Genomic DNA, 18,409 nt, shown 5'->3' on the forward strand with positions numbered 1-18,409 from the left:
CAGAAATTCTAATATTCCATTTTAATTAATTACAGAATGCAAGAGGTACCAATTACAATGTGAATCAACAGATGCATGGATGGAACACAAACTGTAGGTGGAACAGGAACACTTACTTCCTAATTAACTCGAATGAGGTTTGTTCTATCAAACAATCATTTACAAAAATTCAGGCTTTTACACTTCGAACACATCACCAACTACTACCCACTGGCTTAACAACCAATGAGAAATATGTTTAAATTAATTCTGGACCCCAATACAGTAGTAGCATTTGCTGGCACATTCATTAGATCTGAAAAATTTCACCTAGTTCATTTAGGTTTGCCCACATTTTTAAACTGAGAAACTTAGCAGAAGGGCCACATTACTGGATACCAGGAAGTTGAAAGAGAACAGAATAGAACAGAAAACAAGAAATATTGATTTGGTTACACTGAAGTTGGGTTTAAAAATCTGTGGATTGCTGGATGATGTGTGAACGAAATCTGCTTTTATATTGCATTTAGTGGCTTACCAGTGCTGCTAATTCCTGGAGTACAACAGGCACTTCAAAGGAGCATTATCAAATAAAATTCGATATCGAGCCACATAAGAAAATATAAGAGCAGATAACCAAAAGCTTGGACAGTGAGACAAATTAAAATCAGAGATGCTTAAGAGGCCAGAATTGGAGAAGTGCAGATATCTTGAGGGCTGTAGGGCTAGGTATCAGAGATAGGGAGTGGCGAAGCCATTGAGGCACTTGAAAAGAAGGATGAGCATTTTAAAAATTGAGGTGTTATTTAGTCAGGAGCCAAGGTAGGTCAGCAAGCAGAGGGGTGATGGTTGAACAGGCCTTGGTGTTAGTTATGACACAGGCAGCAGAGTTTTAGATGACCTGTATTATGTGTGTGCCTTTAAGACTGTTTGAAAACAGTGAGCCTTTAAGACTGAGAAAAGGGTGCCAGCTGCACCTGTTCTTAGGCCATAGCAGGAGAGGTCACATGGTATGATGTTTTGATTTCACTAAGCAAAACTGGCAAAAACCGGTCTGAACCAGCCATCAGCGAAGTGTGCTAACTGAAGGAAAGACCTATTTCTCAGCAGAAATTCTACAAGGAGCTACAGGCCAAGCTAATTGCCTTTGAAGAAACGGTTTGTATTACTTAAGTAAAGTTTCGACTGAGAGACTGTCAGTTTTAAAATTCAAGTTGACCTACTGCTGTGCTCTCATCGCTGAAAGAACTGTTTGATGCCTGCTGTAGCTGAAGTGTTTTGAATGCCTATTAAGAACAGACTGTTTCATCAAATCCATGTGACGACTTCGAGAGGCATTTCATTATTTTCACACTAGGATACCTCACCCATCAGGAATGTAACCCACAAAGACTTACTTATTTATTCACTCGTAAGAAACAGCTAATTTTTAAAACATCATTTTTTAAAAGAAACCAGGTAACTGATTTAAGTGTGTGTGTGAGAGTGAGAGAGAGAATGGGGGGAGTTAGGTTAAAATAAGTTATAAGGTCTTTAGACATAGGTTTATCTTAATAGAGTTTAAGATTTAGTTTTTTTTAATAAATAGTTAATTTGTTGTTATCTAAAGTACCTGGTTTGGTCTATTTTATTCTGGGGGTTACTAGAGTGTTTAATTTGGCTGTTTTTCTGGTTGGGTGGGAAAACTTTAGTATGCTGCGACCTGTGGAGTGTTGGGACTGAATTGACGGTGCATTGCTTCCACCTCAGTTGTAACACCTGAAGTTTATGGAGGATGGAGGGTGGAAGATGGGAGATTGGCCAGGAAAGCATTGGAATAGTCAAGTCTAGAGGTAACAAAGGCATGAATGTGGGTTTCAATAGCACATGATCTGAGGAAGAGGTGGAGTTGGGCAGTCAGGAAAGTGGAAATAGATGGTCTTAGCAATGGTACAAAGATGTAGTCGGAATCTCATCTCAGGGTCAAAAACACCAAGGTTCAGTCTCAGACAGCTGCCAGGGAGAGAGATGGAATCAGTGGCAAGGGAATGGAGTTTGTGGCAAGGACGGAAGACAATGGCTTCAGTCTTCCCAATATTTAGTTGAAGCAAATTTCTACTCATCCAGTACTCGATATCAGACAAACAGTCTGACAATTTAGAGACGATGGAGGGGTTGAGAGAGGTGGTGAAGAAAAGCAAGGTGTTATGAACGTACATGTGGAAACTGAAATGCTTTTGGATAATATTGCTGAAGGGCAGCATATAGCTGAGAAATAGAAGGGGTCCACCAGAGGCAACAATGAGAGCGTGGGAAGAGTACAGGACTTTACAAAGCCAGTGGCAGCATCTAAGAAAACTACAGAATTTATTAAAACCAAAGACCAGAAAGACGCATTAAAAAAAAATACAGGCCTTTAGCAAATCCAGCAAGTTGACTATGGTATGGCAGCTATCTGCAGGTGACCCATGCATTGGGAGCCAGTGGTTTTGGCAGAAGAAGAAATTCCACTGTTTTGAGGGTCTAAAAAGCAACGAGTTTGAAAAAGATGCAGTCGAATGAGTTGTGACTTCAATACAGTGAGGATACAGGGAGGATACAGGGAGGATACAGGGAGGATACAGGGAGGATACAGGGAGGATACAGGGAGGATACAGGGAGGATACAGGGAGGATACAGGGAGGATACAGGGAGGATACAGGGAGGATACAGGGAGGATACAGGGAGGATACAGGGAGGATACAGGGAGGATACAGGGAGGATACAGGGAGGATACAGGGAGGAGGAGGAGGAAGAGCGTGTGAGCTGAGGAGGAATAAGAATGGAAAGTTGAAAAGATCAGGAGAATGGTTTCTATATGGAAAAGAGAAAATCACTGGTTAGCAGATGTATCAACCAAGCTTACTGTTGAATCTTGTGAAAAAGATGGTAATGACCATGACCCCAAAAAGCAATATGCCACAATATTAATGTATTCATCAAAAGTATCAAAAAGTTATAAGATGTTTAATTTACATCTGTACAAATCCTATGCTTTTCCTTGAGAATTTACAAACCCTCATTATCTAACTGGAGAAGTCAATACCCTTGCTGCAAATTTGAAATGTATGTTTTCAACACAGCATCACCACCTACACAAAGAAATAAAGCTCAAACCTAACTTTACTGCTAAAAATAACTGCCTATGAACAGCAAACTAATTCAGCGATGCCAGTTACAGGTAATCATGCGATCTTTGCAAGGCTGTTTACCACAGAGTGCTGTCAATTGGTTTTAATGTTTTCCTAGAATCCCGACTCTCTGATGGTGGTAATCACTGGAAATCCAAATGTCCTGAACAAAGTTCAATGCCATAAAGTACATCAAGAAATTTAATATACTCAAAATGTAGGGCATTGGTGCAATTGTACTGGAAAAGGTTCCTGAGGAGACAAGTAAACTAAAAGCTTACACAGCAAGCGCTGAAGGTGACTGCCTGAGGACACAATGCCCTGTTAATTTTATATTGAACGGTTTGTGCTATTAAATTCTCACTAACAATGTGTTTTATATATAGAGTTAGCTTGTCTGTGATTTTCCTACTGTCAATGTTTAAAAAAAAACTCTTTCCCACTCGGTCTCCTCTGTGAAGACTGCTGGCTCATGCTGCAGCACAGTTCGACTGGGAGTGATGAGCCTCTGATAACTCACCGACTGCCAATTCTCTACGGGAGCTAAACCTGCCCTCACTCACTGTTTAGCAGGAGTGACTGCACCATTGTCAGTAATGGCAAACAGAGCAATTTTGTCCACTCCCTAACCTAGCACCATTGAGCAAATATCCAACACCAGATCAGGAAACTCAGTATGGCCAAGGGATTTTAGCCTATTTTCCTGCCTTTCTGCAGCACTGCTGTTGGAGTCATACTGGGAGTGCACCAGTAAGGCCAGGGATTTTTGACCGGAGCATCTAAGTTTCTCCAATGTGTCTCAACTCCAGCCTCTGTAGAGAATCCCTTGTTAAATGAGTGTAACTTTTCAATTTCTTACATTTAGTCTTGTGACCTTCTGAATAAAATAGCCAATCTAGATGCCTTTTGAACCATTCCCAGTTGGAGCTGGGCTAAGAATGCTCAAACTAATTTAACATCCTTATACACAGAAGACATATTCAATGAAATCCTACAAGTATTTCCCATTTCTAAGTGTTGTTAGAATTGGTTTTAAAACATGAAATTATACAAAAAGTGTAACCAAGAATTGAAATTTCTCAGCTACACACTGCCCCTCAGCAGCAGCATCCAAAAATACAGTATCAATTTCCACACGCACGCTCAGCAGCACCCAACACTACCTCACCATTGGCTTCAGTCCCTGCTACAAACTCCATTCCACAGCCATCAACTCCACCCCTCTCCTTGGCAACTGTCTGAGGCTGAACCAGACTGCTTGCAACCTTAGTATCACATTTGACCCCGAGATGAGCTTCTGACCACATCTTTGTACCTTTGCTAAGATCCCCTATTTCCACCCCCCTAACATTGCCTGACTCAACTCGTTCACTGCTGAAATCTTAATCAAAGCCTTTGTTACCTCTAGACTTGACTATTCCAATGCACTCCTGGCTTGTACCCCTAGTTATAGAGTCAGAGTTTTACAGCACAGAAACAGGCCCTTCAGCTCAAAGCGCCTGTGTTGACCATCAAGCACCCGTCCTAACTAATCCCATTTCCCCGCACTTGGCCCGTAGCCTTGTATGTTATGGCATTTCAAGTGTTCATCTAAATACTTCTTGAATGTCGTGAGTGTTCCTGCCTTTACTACCCCTTCAGGCAGTGTGTTCCAGATTCCAACCACCCTTTGCGTGAAAAAAATTTCTCTTCAACTTCCCTCTAAACATTCTGCCCCTTACCTTAAATCTATGCCCCCTAGTTATTGACCTCTCCGCTAAGGGAAAAAGTTTCTTCCGATCTATCCTATCAGTGCCCCTCATAATTTTGTATACCTCAATCATGTCCCCCCTCAGCCTTCTCTGCTCCAAGTAAAACAACCCTAGCCTATCCAATCTGTCTTCATACCTGAAATGCTCCAGCCCAGGCAACATCCTGGTGAATCTCCTCTGCACCCTCTCCATTGCAATCACATCCTTCCAATCGTGTGGTGACCAGAACTGTACACAGTACTCCAACTGTGACCTAACCAGCATTTTATACAGCTCCATCATAACCTCCCTGCTCTTATATTCTATGCCTCGGCTAATAAAGGCAAGTACCCCGTATGCCTTCCTCACCACCTTATCTACCTGTGCTGCTGCCTTCAGTGATCTATGGACAAGCACCCCAAGGTCCCTCTGTACTCCCTAGGGTCCTACCATCCATTGTCTATTCCATTGCCTTGTTAGACCTCCCAAAATGCATCACCTCACACTTCTCACGATTAAACTCCATTTGCCACTCCTCCGCTCATCTTACCAGCCCATCTATATCATCCTGTAATCTATGGCTTTCCTCCTCACTATTTACAACACCACCAATTTTTGCGTCGTCTGCAAACTTACTGATCATACCTCCTATATTCACATCTAAATCATTAATGTACACTACAAACAGTAAGGGTCCCAGCACCGATCCCTACGGTACCCCACTGGTCACAGGCCTCCATTCACAAAAACAACCCTCTACCATCACCCTCTGCCTCCTGCCACTAAGCCAATTTTGGATCCAATTTGCCAAATTACCCTGGATCCATGGTACTGGGTCAATGCCCAAGAACAACTTCACCTTTAACTAACATTTAGAAAGCAATACAAATGTTTTGAGTTATGAAACTGAATTCTAAAAATCTAAAACCAGAAGAAACAATTGCAAAAGCAGCTGGATTGTTTAAAAACCCATTTGGCTCAGGGAAAGAAGCCCAACATTCCTGGCCAGTCTGACTTCCAAGTGACTCAAGTACACGGAACTAAGCAAGCCACTCAGTTGCACAATTACTCAATCATTGCAGCTAGGAACGGGAAATAAATGCAGCCTTGCCAGTCACCGCATGGTGAGGAAAAAAACTGCAAAATGTCTGCAACCATATTTTTTGCTATGGATTGTAAAATACAACTTGCAAGCGTATTCACAATTTTCTGAGATCCTGGATCTCAGGTCCCACAACATTGTTCACCAGTCGATTCAATGAAGCACTGCAACAGCACTTGTCTTTTGCCACAAGGTGGCACTAGCACATTACATTGTAGATACTAGCAGCATCTCGTGGAAAATACCACTTACAACATACAATGCAAAAGGAATTTTTGGCAAGTGAGTTGGTTTCAGGGCATTATTTTCTCCACTTCAGTGAAATATCACTCCATCAGGTTTCTAACAGATGCATGCATTTGATAGTAGCCTAGGATTTCTCTCCCTCCCCACCTCCTCCAAATGAGTGAAAAAGGAGTTATGAAGTGTGCAATTCTGGTCACTCGTTACGAGTTAGCATGTTAAAGCGCAGTGTCATGTTAACAAACAGGTGCATTTAAGGTAACCACTCCCCCCACCCTTCACCCAATTAAAATGGCTCCTAGTCATTCCAACGTAACATTTCAGACTATTTGGGAAATTAATTGATAGGAGAAATAAAACTTTTAATCCATCGTTTCCATTAAGATGCTGCTAACTAACTGGGGTGGATTGTAATTGTGCAAATGTGTTGTTTCCCAGTGCTGCTTCATTGATGTTGCTTTGTTCTTGCTGCCACAGTAACTAATCCAGCTTTCCAACAAATGAATAGAATAGAAAATAAATCATCTGGATGGAGGAAAATTGAAACTTAATGCTTGAATTAAAAAAACCCTGAAACCCATACAGTAAAATGATATAGGATGCCAAGAGTGGGCACAGTGTGTGGATGAAGCTTGAGTGGCAGAACACATGGCTGTGATTCTGGCACAGAACCATGGGCTGGGTGCTTATTCAGAAAGAAGGGGAAGCAGTACAGGAAAATTGCAAGACAGATGCACTTGTCACCTTCCACTACCTGCACAGCAACACTGCAAAAAGTCTGAGAGCCCACACAGGCTGTGAATTAAAGTGGAAAAATAGTATGAAATTATAGATTTAAAAAATTACATTTAATAGGTACAAATAGGAGACTGGGTTTCTTTGTTGTCCAAAGCAACATTTGTAATGATAGTGAAATATAATTTGATGAATAATCAATTGTATTTTTCCAAACTCTGCAAGTCACCTAGTAGAGTACAAGCAGAGTGGTACCATCTATTGTGACTATTTCAGAACAAATGTGGTTAGCTTATTCTACTTGATATAAAGTAAATGCTGAGGTCACAAGAAATTATTTAGAAAACAGTGTGTGGAGCCCCGACAGAATGCCGTGGAACACTATTGTACAAGCACTTAATACATTTGTCTGAAATTTCTTTCTCAGCTATTTTTGCAAACGTGTTGATTCATTTAAAAGAAATGGTGATACCACCTGTGCTAATATAGACAATTTCACAGGATCACATTAAGCATTCATACAATAGCATTCCACAGCAGCATACTAACTATTTACCTTGAATACATGCATCAAAATGGTGTTAAAATCTACAGCTAGTGCGCACAAATCCTATTAAGAGGTCAATATGGTGAATTTATCATTTAAATTAATATGTTTGTTGCTGCATTTCAAGATGTTGCAAAGCAGAAGTGAGTGTTATTATTAGGGAAGTACACAAGTGTGTTTCCATGCTTGTTCTTGCCTTTCAGAGTGGGGGATGGAAAGGAGAAGTGACTCAATTCTTGTTACTGGGAAGTAAGATGATTAGATTTTGTTCATTTTTTGACAAATCATTCCAAGTAAAATAACTGTGATGTTATAATCAACTTGCAATAGCATTTTACAGAGTATATATTTCATTCACAAGCGGAACACCGAGATACTCAATTAACAGAGCTCAATATACTGGGGTATGATGTAACAGTTTTATTCAAAGTAAATTAGAGCTTCACACCTGTGACAATGAACATTAGGTATGTGTAAAGTATGCTTAAATTAAATTGCTACAAAAGGTTACCTTTAACCTGAGCTTAATTTTTTAAAATGTGACTCTCACTTCCAAAGGTGGTTTTGGACATTTGAGTTTAATGCTTCTGTATGTAATTTATATTAGAATTTTTGTCAGTTATAATATGCACAAGAAAGTCAAAGTATTGTTGGTGTGTATTATTTCCCCCAAATATAGGTTTTACAGTCCCAACTGCTTTGAATAACAATGTAAATGTACTTCCCCCTCCCCCTAGTGAAATAAAGATAGCTCTGGCAGTATCAAACAGTGATAGGTTCAATACACACATGGCCAAAATGCAGAAGATTCACAGCTGAGTAAATATGACAATGATCATGAATGCATTTGTGAAATTAAAAGAATGGTTGGTTAATATTTCATCTTGCAACACTGGCCTTGATATTAATCTCTCCCTACAATGGCCGGGAGACAGTCGGGAGGGATGGGGTTAATAATTAAAAATCAGGGGACACGTCCCCAACTGCTGTGCCGCTATTTTTACGGCTCCCAGCTGCAGCTTCCTGCTAAAGCCTGGCTCGGGTATAAAATTAAAACCAACACGACCGCAGCCAACCTGAACCCGACCCACCCAGGCCCAAGTCATTCAATTTTTTTTCACATCCAACCCGACCCGAAAATATCAAACATCTTATTAGTACAGAAAAGAAAATCACATCAAAATGTAGATTAAAAGGAAAATACAAAACAAAACCCGACCACAGCCAACTTGAACCCGACCCGAGCCCAAATACTGGACTCAGAATATAGACCTGACCCGAACCCCACACATAGTCAGGTTTGGTCAGGTTCAGGTAGCCAGGCTTTACTTCCTGTTGACTTTCCCGCTAGACAGCAGCCAGCCTGTCAATCTGGTTGGCTGCCAGGCAGGAAATGGAAGAAAATAATGATAATGAGACCCTGTCATTTGTAATCGCGAGACTGCCAAGTCCCCAGGCTATCTGGGTTCCCCCCTTCTACCACGCAACCCATAAATATCGAGGCCACAGTCACTGTATTCTGATAACCTTACAAGTGGCTCAAGCTTTGCTCTGGTTGCTCAGGATATTAGGACTCACCAGACAAGTCATCCATTACCAACTGGACCTTCATTCTAAATTACATTTGTCTGACATATTGAGAAAATCATGAAAAACCACACAAAAGGGGACAGCAGTGCAAACTGACAAACAGCTTAAAGGGGCAAACAGGGCACTTTCTCGAAGACTGCAATTTACATTCATTTATCAGCTCCACTTTCAGGATGAACACCTTTGCAGGTAGGTTAAGATTCATTGTACTTCAGTTGATTTAGTTTAATGGCATATTTTCAATAAAAATACTAAGCAATATAAATAGTAATTAAACATATACAAGTGCTCAGGGCTCGGGTTTCATGCAAATGGATTAAAAATGCAATACTTTCACATAGAAGCACTGCAGAATTGAATTTGCAGTTTTGTTTTGCTGCTTGAAATAAAATTTTACAGCTCATTCTCATAACAAATACCTAGTGAGTAAAATAGAATTAAAATTGAGCCTCACATGTGGCAATCTAATCCTTAAAGGGAGTTCTCATCACCAGTGCCCATATAAACAAATCATGCTGGTACAAATAATTATAAATCAACTAATGCCATCTCTTTGTCTTCTTCATCCATGTGCTTAGAAGCGATTTTTCTCTGAACAGTGCATGAGGATGGCATTGATGGAAAAGTCACTGAGCCTGACAGCATACAAAAGAAAGACTTGCATTAATATCGCACCTTTCATGACCACCGGACATCGCAAAGGTCTTTACAACCAGTGAAGTACTTATGAAGTGTAGTCACTGTTGTAATGTAGGAAACGTGACAACCAGTACACACGCAGTAAACTCCCATAAACAGCAATGTGATAACAACCAGATGTTGATTGAGGGATAAATATTGACCAGGACATTGGGGAGAACCCCTTTGCTCGTCTTCGAAATAGTGCCAAGGAAGGAGAACTCATATTTGCACATCAATGCAAAACCTTAGGTTAATTATTTCTCATTACGCATTTATTTCAACTTGCTGATACCATTGCCCTCAATAATTAACTCAAACTATCATGAATACTCACAATTAAAACCAGTAGTTGTCAGACTTTAGTGTGCAGGTGGGAGACAGTGGTTCCTGCAGATCCCAGAGACTACCTGCCCTAGCCTCTAAAAGACAGGGTTAGCTACCCAAAGGAAAATATAGTGCTACAAATGGAGAAAATCATTCTATATTACAAGAATGGAAATAATGTACCAGCAGATGCATGGGAACACCACCACCTGCAAGTTCCCCTCCAAGCCACACAGCATCCTGACTTGGAACTATAATCGCCGTTCTTCACTGTCACTGGGGCAAAATCCTGGAACTCCCTTCTAACAGCACTGTTGGTATACCTATACCCCAATGACTGCAGTGGTTCAAGAAAGCAGCTCACCACCACCTTCTCAAGGGCAATTAGGGATGGGCAATAAATGCTGCCCCAGCCAGTATCACCCACATCCCATGAATGAATAATTAAAAAAAGTAAATGAACAGGGACAATAGGACAAGATTACATAGAATTTACAACACAGAAGCAGGCCATTCAGCCCAACTCTGTTTATGCTTCACGCGAGCCTCCTTCCACATGACTTCATCTAAACCTATCAGCATTACTATCTATTTTGTTCTTCCTTACTAACGAAAATAAGAAGCCATAGCTTAACTTAATTCTACACTAAAAATAGCATAGCATGAAGGACTGTTCTGGCAGAACTACATTAGGCTGATAAACATAGAAACATAGAAAAATAGGAGCGGGGTAGGCCAATCGGCCCTTCAGGCCTGCTCCGGCATTCAAAAAAGATCATGGCTGATCGTCTAATTCAGTACCCTGTTCCCGCTTTCTCCCCATATCCCTTGATCCCTTTGGCATGAAGAAATATATCTATCTCCTTTGGTAAAGGGCAATTAATCAGAATTGATTATGCACTGTATATCTGGAACACAGAGTTGCAGGTGCATCTCCTTGTTGGTCAAAACACAACAATTAAATAGGAAATTAAAGCAATAGTTTCAAATCCAGCAAACTGTGCTTCCACTTGAAAAAAGGTCACAGTGGCTTTCTGTCAGACATACGACATCAAGCATAATTCTTCGTACCAAAGTGTACAACCTCATTACAAAACTGAAGTGAGTGTGAAGTGCCAAGATAAAAGCACTCACTGGAGTCAAATTGTCAATTAAAATAGAAAAAGAACTTAATCAAAGAGAAAAAATGAAGTTCATCCTCCCAGGGAGAGATAACTGGACCTCCTCAAAGCTTATCTCGATTTCCCCAATGTTCAATTTCCCCCCCCCACCCTTTTTTATTGGAGCACCCAGGACGCTGTGTTACATTAAAGGTGTTGTACAATAGAAGATGATAATGATGGTGGTGCTCGTGGTTGTGGACATAGTAATTGTAATAATAGTGTTTACTATCACTCATTTGTGCATCACGTAGATATCAGTTATGTGGTGTGTTCTTCATGTATTGCTCTCCTGATGTACTTTTGGAGATCCATTCCTTGCTTGTGATTATATTCCCTAAATTTAACTTGGAAGAGTTTCTGTATTGTTTTAAGAAAGGAGAAAAATGAATATTTGCTAGGCTAGATTTGGATTATATTTGGAAATGAAGGGACAAGGAAGTTCTCTTCTGCCTAATGATTGCAATATTGAATAGTGGATTCACATCGGAATGCAACCTCATAGGATAGATCAAATCGTATATAGCTGTATATTTTTTTAAAGAATATTTTGCCTCTGCGGTTGTCTTTCACTGCACAGGTCTGAAATTATGATGGTCCCAGGCATTGGAGTGGAAATTCCATCCACCTATAGCTATATATGCAGATCCAAACCACAGCCCGTCCTTGCATGGGAAAATCAGATAAGGTGAAAAGCGAGTCCTTAAAGGGCTGAAGATTCAAAGATATTAACATTTATCTCTCTTCCCACCCCCACCCACCCCCCACCGTGAATTTGCGCATATCTTTTAGAAAGATAACCAATCCCAAGGGAAATTGATTACCCTTCACTCTTTCCATCTTGGGGCCTTTACTAGGCCCACAATGGAAGCCATGGTATCTCTCAACTGGTGAGAGCTCCGCTGACCCTAAAGAAAGGGTAATGGGCAGAATAGCACAGGAATTCATCCAGACATGCCATTTAAGCAGTCCCAAGATATACTAGGGCAGCCACAAGACTCACCTGCATACCCGACTAGAATCTAGGACACAGCACAGGCAGAGTACATCCAAATTTGTACTCCTTCCCAACTACAGGGTGAAATCACATGTTTTTCCCCCAAAACAGGAATTTCTTCCCCATGTGTTCTGTGTGCAGTAGTTAATTCTGATCCTAACTAGTTAACATTGACACTGATAATTTGAGATTGTCTCTTCATACACCGTCCATAAGGGGGAAATTCAATTAACTCCTGAAAGTACATTAAATTGGAAATATGATAAATGTCTTAGCTGATTAAAAACCGACATGTTTCAGAAAAAAATGAAATGCTTAAAAAAACTGAAGGATTCAAAATGTATTCCTCAACTGTAGAATGTCAAATGCTAAACATGCTTATGTTGAAAAGTGTTAAGGGCTATTAACTCAAAATCAAAACAATTTGCTGTTAAACAGCCAAACAGGTGATCTGTTTCTACTGCCAGTACTTTGTCCTGTGGTCAACTTACTGGCGATTTGGACAGTCAAACAGAAGTTGGATAACATGTGTGTGAGAGCTATCAAAGCCAGGGAATGGATATTTTTTAAAATTCTGACAGCCAGTGTTATATCAAGTACTTTGAGGCCACATTGCAGTTTTGAGCTCTGGCGTCTTATCTACGAGGAATTAATCAAAACCTCATTCTTTTCATTTACAAAAGGACAATTACTGTTGGCAAGGAGGCGATTGTCATCCCAACAGTTTACGCTGGACATTTACCCCAATACTAGAAATGAAAGGACAGTATTTAAACCCAGTAAACATACAATTCACATTTCAGAGACTTCCATTTTGCTGACTTCCTTGGAATCATGTAGAGTAAATTGGTTTTGTAAATGCTTATAACTGATTTTGCTCAAAAGTCATAAGGCAGATGGTGGCAGCAGGTTTATGGCTTGAATCACTGCTTTTTATTTCTTTTACGTTATTTTACAATCAGAAAAATCAAGGCTTTAGTATCTATTTCATTTGCAATTCAGGAAGATTGTTCCTTGGTACTGTCTCAGTTATGACAGTGAGTCACACATCCAGTAAACATTTTTTTAACCAATTACAATTATCAAGTTATACCAGAGATAAGATGAACGAACTCATGGTGTCAGGGTTGAAATATAAAGAAACTGCAATTATTAAATATAGGAACATATTTTCCTCGATCAATACCGTGATCTTACTTTTCCTGCCTGTTTGTAAGCCACACATACACAAAAACGCGATGAGGAATTAATCAAAGGTTGCGAACAATTTTTGAAAACTATAGCCGTGATTGCCGCCTCCATTTCCCTGAACAGTACCCTGTTCCCTACCGCCATCCCCGCTCACCTCTGCCTTCCCTCAGTTACTCGCTTCCTCCCCTCGGCCGATTGCTCCCGCTTCTCCCCCCGCCACCACCACCCACCCACCCCGGCCACTTTCGCCCTGCCTCGCTCCCGCCCTCGCCCCGTCCCCCTTGGCGATTGCTCTCCACCGCGCTGCCCAAAAAAACACCGCGGGGGAACAAGCCACCAAAGCGCAATGCGGGGAGCGAGTGGCCAAGGCGTGACAGGGCAACGTGGGAGCAAGTGGCCAAGAGGAGGGAAGCGGCGAGGCCTGGAGCAAGTGGCCGGTGGGGGCGGAGCACAGGTTGCAGGGAGCGAGTGGCTGAGAGAAGGCAATAGCGAGCAGATGGGTATGGGAGGGAGTGGCGAAGAGAAGCGCGATGGCAGGAGGGATTGGGGTACGGTTGGGGGTGGGATGGAGGCAGCAATCGCATCCATTGAGGGGATTTGTTTTTAATTTGTTTTTTTGTGATAAATTGAGAATCATTGTTATTACTGGCAGCTGCCTGAGACATCGCAGACAGTGACATTTCAGTGGATGAGGCTGCATTTGTGCATGTGCCAGTACTGTATCGGCAAAGATATGGGCCAAATGGCCTCTTTCTGTGCCTTAAACGTTCTATGATTCTCCTGTGCCACCTAGTGGGTGTGTTGTTAGCAAATGCAGCCTTATATTTTAATTCATTTTGCTGGCTAGGCCCATCCCTAATTGCCCTTGAACTGAGTGGCTTGTTAGGCCATTTCAGAGGGCATTGCTGTGGGTCTGGAGTCACATGTAGGCCAGACCAGGTAAGGACGGCAGATTTCCTTCCCTGAAGGACATTGTGAACCAGATGGGTTTTTACAACAATCGACGATGGTTTCACGGTCACCATTAGATTAGCTTTTTAATTCCAGATTTATTAATTGAATTCAAATTTCACCCTCTGCCACGGTGGGATTCAAACCAGTGTCCCCAGAGCATTACTGGTGTCGCTATGGGTACCCGCATGGGTCCTAGTTATGCCTGTCTTTTTGTGGGATATGTCGAGCATTCTTTGTTCCAGTCCTACTCAGGCCCCCTCCCCCAACTCTTTTTCCGGTACATTGATGACTGTATCGGTGCCGTTTCCTGCTCCCGCCCCGAACTCGAAAACTTTATCAACTTTGCTTCCAATTTCCACCCTTCTCTCACCTTTACATGGTCCATCTCTGACACTTCCCTTCCCTTCCTCGACTTCTCTGTCTCCATCTCTGGGGACAGGTTGTCTACCAATATCCATTATAAGCCCACTGACTCCCACAGCTACCTCGACTACACTTCTTCACACCCTACCTCCTGTAAGGACTCCATTCCATTCTCCCAGTTTCTCCGTCTCCGACGCATCTGCTCTGATGATGCTACCTTCCATGACGGTGCTTCTGATATGACCTCCTTTTTCCTCAACCGAGGATTTCCCCCCACTGTGGTTGACAGGGCCCTCAACCGTGTCCGACCCATTCCCCGCACCTCTACCCTCACCCCTTCCCCTCCCTCCCAGAACCGTGACAGGGTTCCCCTTGTCCTCACTTTTCATCCCACCAGCCTCCATATCCAAAGGATCATCCTCCGCCATTTTCGCCACCTCCAGCGTGATGCCACTACCAGTCGCATCTTCCCCTCCCTTCCCCTGTCAGCATTCCGAAGGGATCGTTCCCTCCGCGACACCCTGGTCCACTCCTCCATTACCCCCACCACCTCGTCCCCGTCCCAGGGCACCTTCCCTTGCAATCGCAGGAGGTGTAATACCTGCCCATTTACCTCCTCTCTCCTCACTATCCCAGGCCCCAAACACTCCTTTCAGGTGAAGCAGCGATTTACTTGTACTTCTTTCAATGTAGTATACTGTATTCGCTGCTCACAGTGTGGTCTCCTCTACATTGGGGAGACCAAGCGCAGACTGGGTGACCGCTTTGCGGAACATCTCCGCTCAGTCCGCAAGCAGGACCCTGAGCTTCCGGTTGCTTGCCATTTCAACACTCCCCCCTGCTCTCATGCTCACATCTCTGTCCTGGGATTGCTGCAGTGTTCCAGTGAACATCAACGCAAGCTCGAGGAACAGCATCTCATCTACCGATTAGGCACACTACAGCCTGCCGGACTGAACATTGAGTTCAATAATTTCAGAGCATGACAGCCCCCCACTTTACTTTCATTTTTAGTTATTCTTTTTTTTTTGCATTCCTTTTTACATTTTTTACAATCTTTTTTTGCATTTATTTCATTTCATCTTAGTTTGTTCAGTTTGCTTACCCACTGTTTTTTTCAGGTTGTTTTTCTTCAGGTTTGCACTTGCTGATGTTCTATATTCAGTATATTCACACCTAATCTGTACTAATGCTTTGTCTTTCAACACACCATTAACATATTGTTTGCCTTTGCTCAGTGACCTTTTGGTCAGCTATGTGGCCTGGTCCAATCTGCACCTTCTCCTTTGTTATCTCTTGCCCAACCTCCACCTCACTTGTTTATAATCTGTGACTTTTCTAATATTTGTCAGTTCCGAAGAAGGGTCACTGACCCGAAACGTTAACTCTGCTTCTCTTTCCACAGATGCTGCCAGACCTGCTGAGTGAATCCAGCATTTCTTGTTTTTGTCCCCAGAGCATTAGCCTGGGCTCTGGATTACTAGTCCAGTGACATTACCACTACGCCACCACCTCCCCAACTGTAGAACAGGAAAAAGAATAAAAACTTAAGAGCTTTAGATACTAAAGTCTTTAAAAGTGGGAGGTAAACCTAAAAAACGGGATGCTAAGTTTCATAAATAGGGACATAGCATAGCAAAGAAATAATGCTAAACCGAAACAAATCATTGGTGAGGCTGCATTTAGAACATTCTTCCCATTTTGGACAACATTTTTTTTTTTAAAAGGCAGGAAGTCAGAGCATTCCAGAGGCTGAAGAGATTCACTAAAATGCAATCAGGGATTAGAGGTTTTAGTTTAAGAAACTAGAATAACTGGGGCTTTTCTTATTACAACAAAGGAAGTTAAGAGAGAATCTGATAAGAGGTTCTCAAAATTATAATGGGCTTTGATGAGGCAAGATCAGGACAAACTATGTCTACTGTTCAATGAGTCAATAACTAAAAGGAATATATTTAAGACCTCACAAAAGAAATGAAGGGAGAGAGGTTAGGAGAGAGATTGCTAAGATATGCAATGCCTTCCCACAAACAATGATGAAAGCAGAATCCATAAATGACTTTTAAAAAGTGGATAAATATTTGAAAAATAATTTTAAACAGGAGGGGAATATGCCCGAGCTCTTCCAAAGAGCTGGAACAGGTACAATGGGCCAAATTAAGTGCTTCTGTGCTGCAAAATATGATTACCATAAGAGTAATTCTTTTGTCTTCAAATCTCAACCCGGTTTGGATTCAGCCAAGTTTAATGGTACAATTGGTCAATTTTATAGGCAGCATCAAGTGTTAAATTGTTCCATGCTCTTAATTGGCATAGGAAAAAGTGGCACCACAAGTCTGTATTAATCTGAAGATAAATTCAGAAAAATACCAAATGATCTAGATCAACTAAACTTGGATCAATCATGTTGCTCTTCTTTGCTCTGGTTAACATCTTGTGAGGAAGTGTCAGAATATTGAAGTGAGCAATAAACACAGACATCTAAATATGACAGTCATCTGTTTATAAACAAGAACCTTATAATAATCATAGTGTCTGCTAGTTTCCTTGACATAACCATGACCCATCACTACACATTTTTCTTTGTATAAAAGAGACCACTATTGCCTTTTTCTAGTCAATAAAGCATATTTTATCCAAGAAAATTATAAGATTAATTGTGTTCTGCAGTGCAATGATACAAAAATAATTTAGCAAAAGTACGACCCATCAAAAAATAATTGAGACAGCCACGGACATCCAAAGATGTTAGTTCTGTTTCTCAATGATACGAAACCCACCTCTGAAGTGCACTGGGACAAGTTTAGAGTCAAGAAATGCTGAGTGAAACATTTCAATGCCTCAATTTATTTATTTCACTCAATCAATACTCATTCCTACTGAAGTGTTCAATTACTCAAATGCCAACTGAGTCCCAAAACTAGCAAAATATTGTGTCATGGTCACTCATAACTGGGACAGTTCTGAGGCATTGAGAGATCAGAGGCATCATTCTTCAGGCTACTTTAACAGGACTCCCTTCAAAGTGATTGATGCCACTGAGACAGGAGTCAGCTGAGAGGCAGTATCCTTCTGGTGACTGACTGCTCTTGTTGCATTGATGGCCTCAGGGCATCCATAAATCAGACAGCATGATGTCACTTTCTTTGCCATTATTCTTATCCCTTTTAGAGGCAGATCATTCAATCGTCCCACAGTGATTAAAACACACTTTCATATTGCTGTTAGGGTTCTGAGACTCCCAGGTCCTGCTCCCCCATGTTAGTGCAGTTTTGTGCCTTAGGTCATTTTTGGAGGGCCAATATGAGGTGGTTTTTATTTTCTATGCCTCTGCGCCCATTCTTCAGGACGCAAGAAAATTCAGATCCCAGTTATCAAAGACACAGACCCTCCTTCTGTTACCAAGTGCCATCAACGGAGCATACTCTGACAGCTTGAGCTAGGAGTTCATATAAAGCCCATTATTGAGCCTGAAATAGGCAACCGCGCAGAGCACACACAGGATGGAGGCCCAAGATTTGCCACAAATTGGGTTTCTGGCCTCATCAGCATATTTTTGGTGAGCTGCAGTTGCCAATTGAATACCACAAGTACCCGCCAGTATTAAGACAACCAATTTGGACCAGCTGACTTCACTGGCAACATCCTTCAGCTCAGTCTCGGG

At 41.7% G+C, this 18,409-nt stretch overlaps 1 protein-coding gene and 1 long non-coding RNA gene across 11 annotated transcripts in view; one reads left to right on the forward strand and one right to left on the reverse strand.

The window, feature by feature from the left end:
- Positions 1-18,409, reverse strand: part of mib2 (MIB E3 ubiquitin protein ligase 2) — a 246,169-nt gene that overhangs the window by 77,988 nt on the left and 149,772 nt on the right. The gene's annotated exons all lie outside the window — the stretch shown is intronic.
- Positions 8,926-18,409, forward strand: part of LOC137351970 (uncharacterized) — an 81,678-nt gene continuing 72,194 nt past the window's right edge. Inside the window, exon 1 of the long non-coding RNA XR_010969611.1 lies at positions 8,926-9,264. This is a non-coding gene — a long non-coding RNA (uncharacterized lncRNA). The remainder of the gene's footprint in view (positions 9,265-18,409) is intronic.

Source organism: Heterodontus francisci, chromosome 37 (genome assembly GCF_036365525.1).
Source record: "Heterodontus francisci isolate sHetFra1 chromosome 37, sHetFra1.hap1, whole genome shotgun sequence".
NCBI classification, from domain to species: Eukaryota; Metazoa; Chordata; class Chondrichthyes; order Heterodontiformes; family Heterodontidae; genus Heterodontus; species Heterodontus francisci.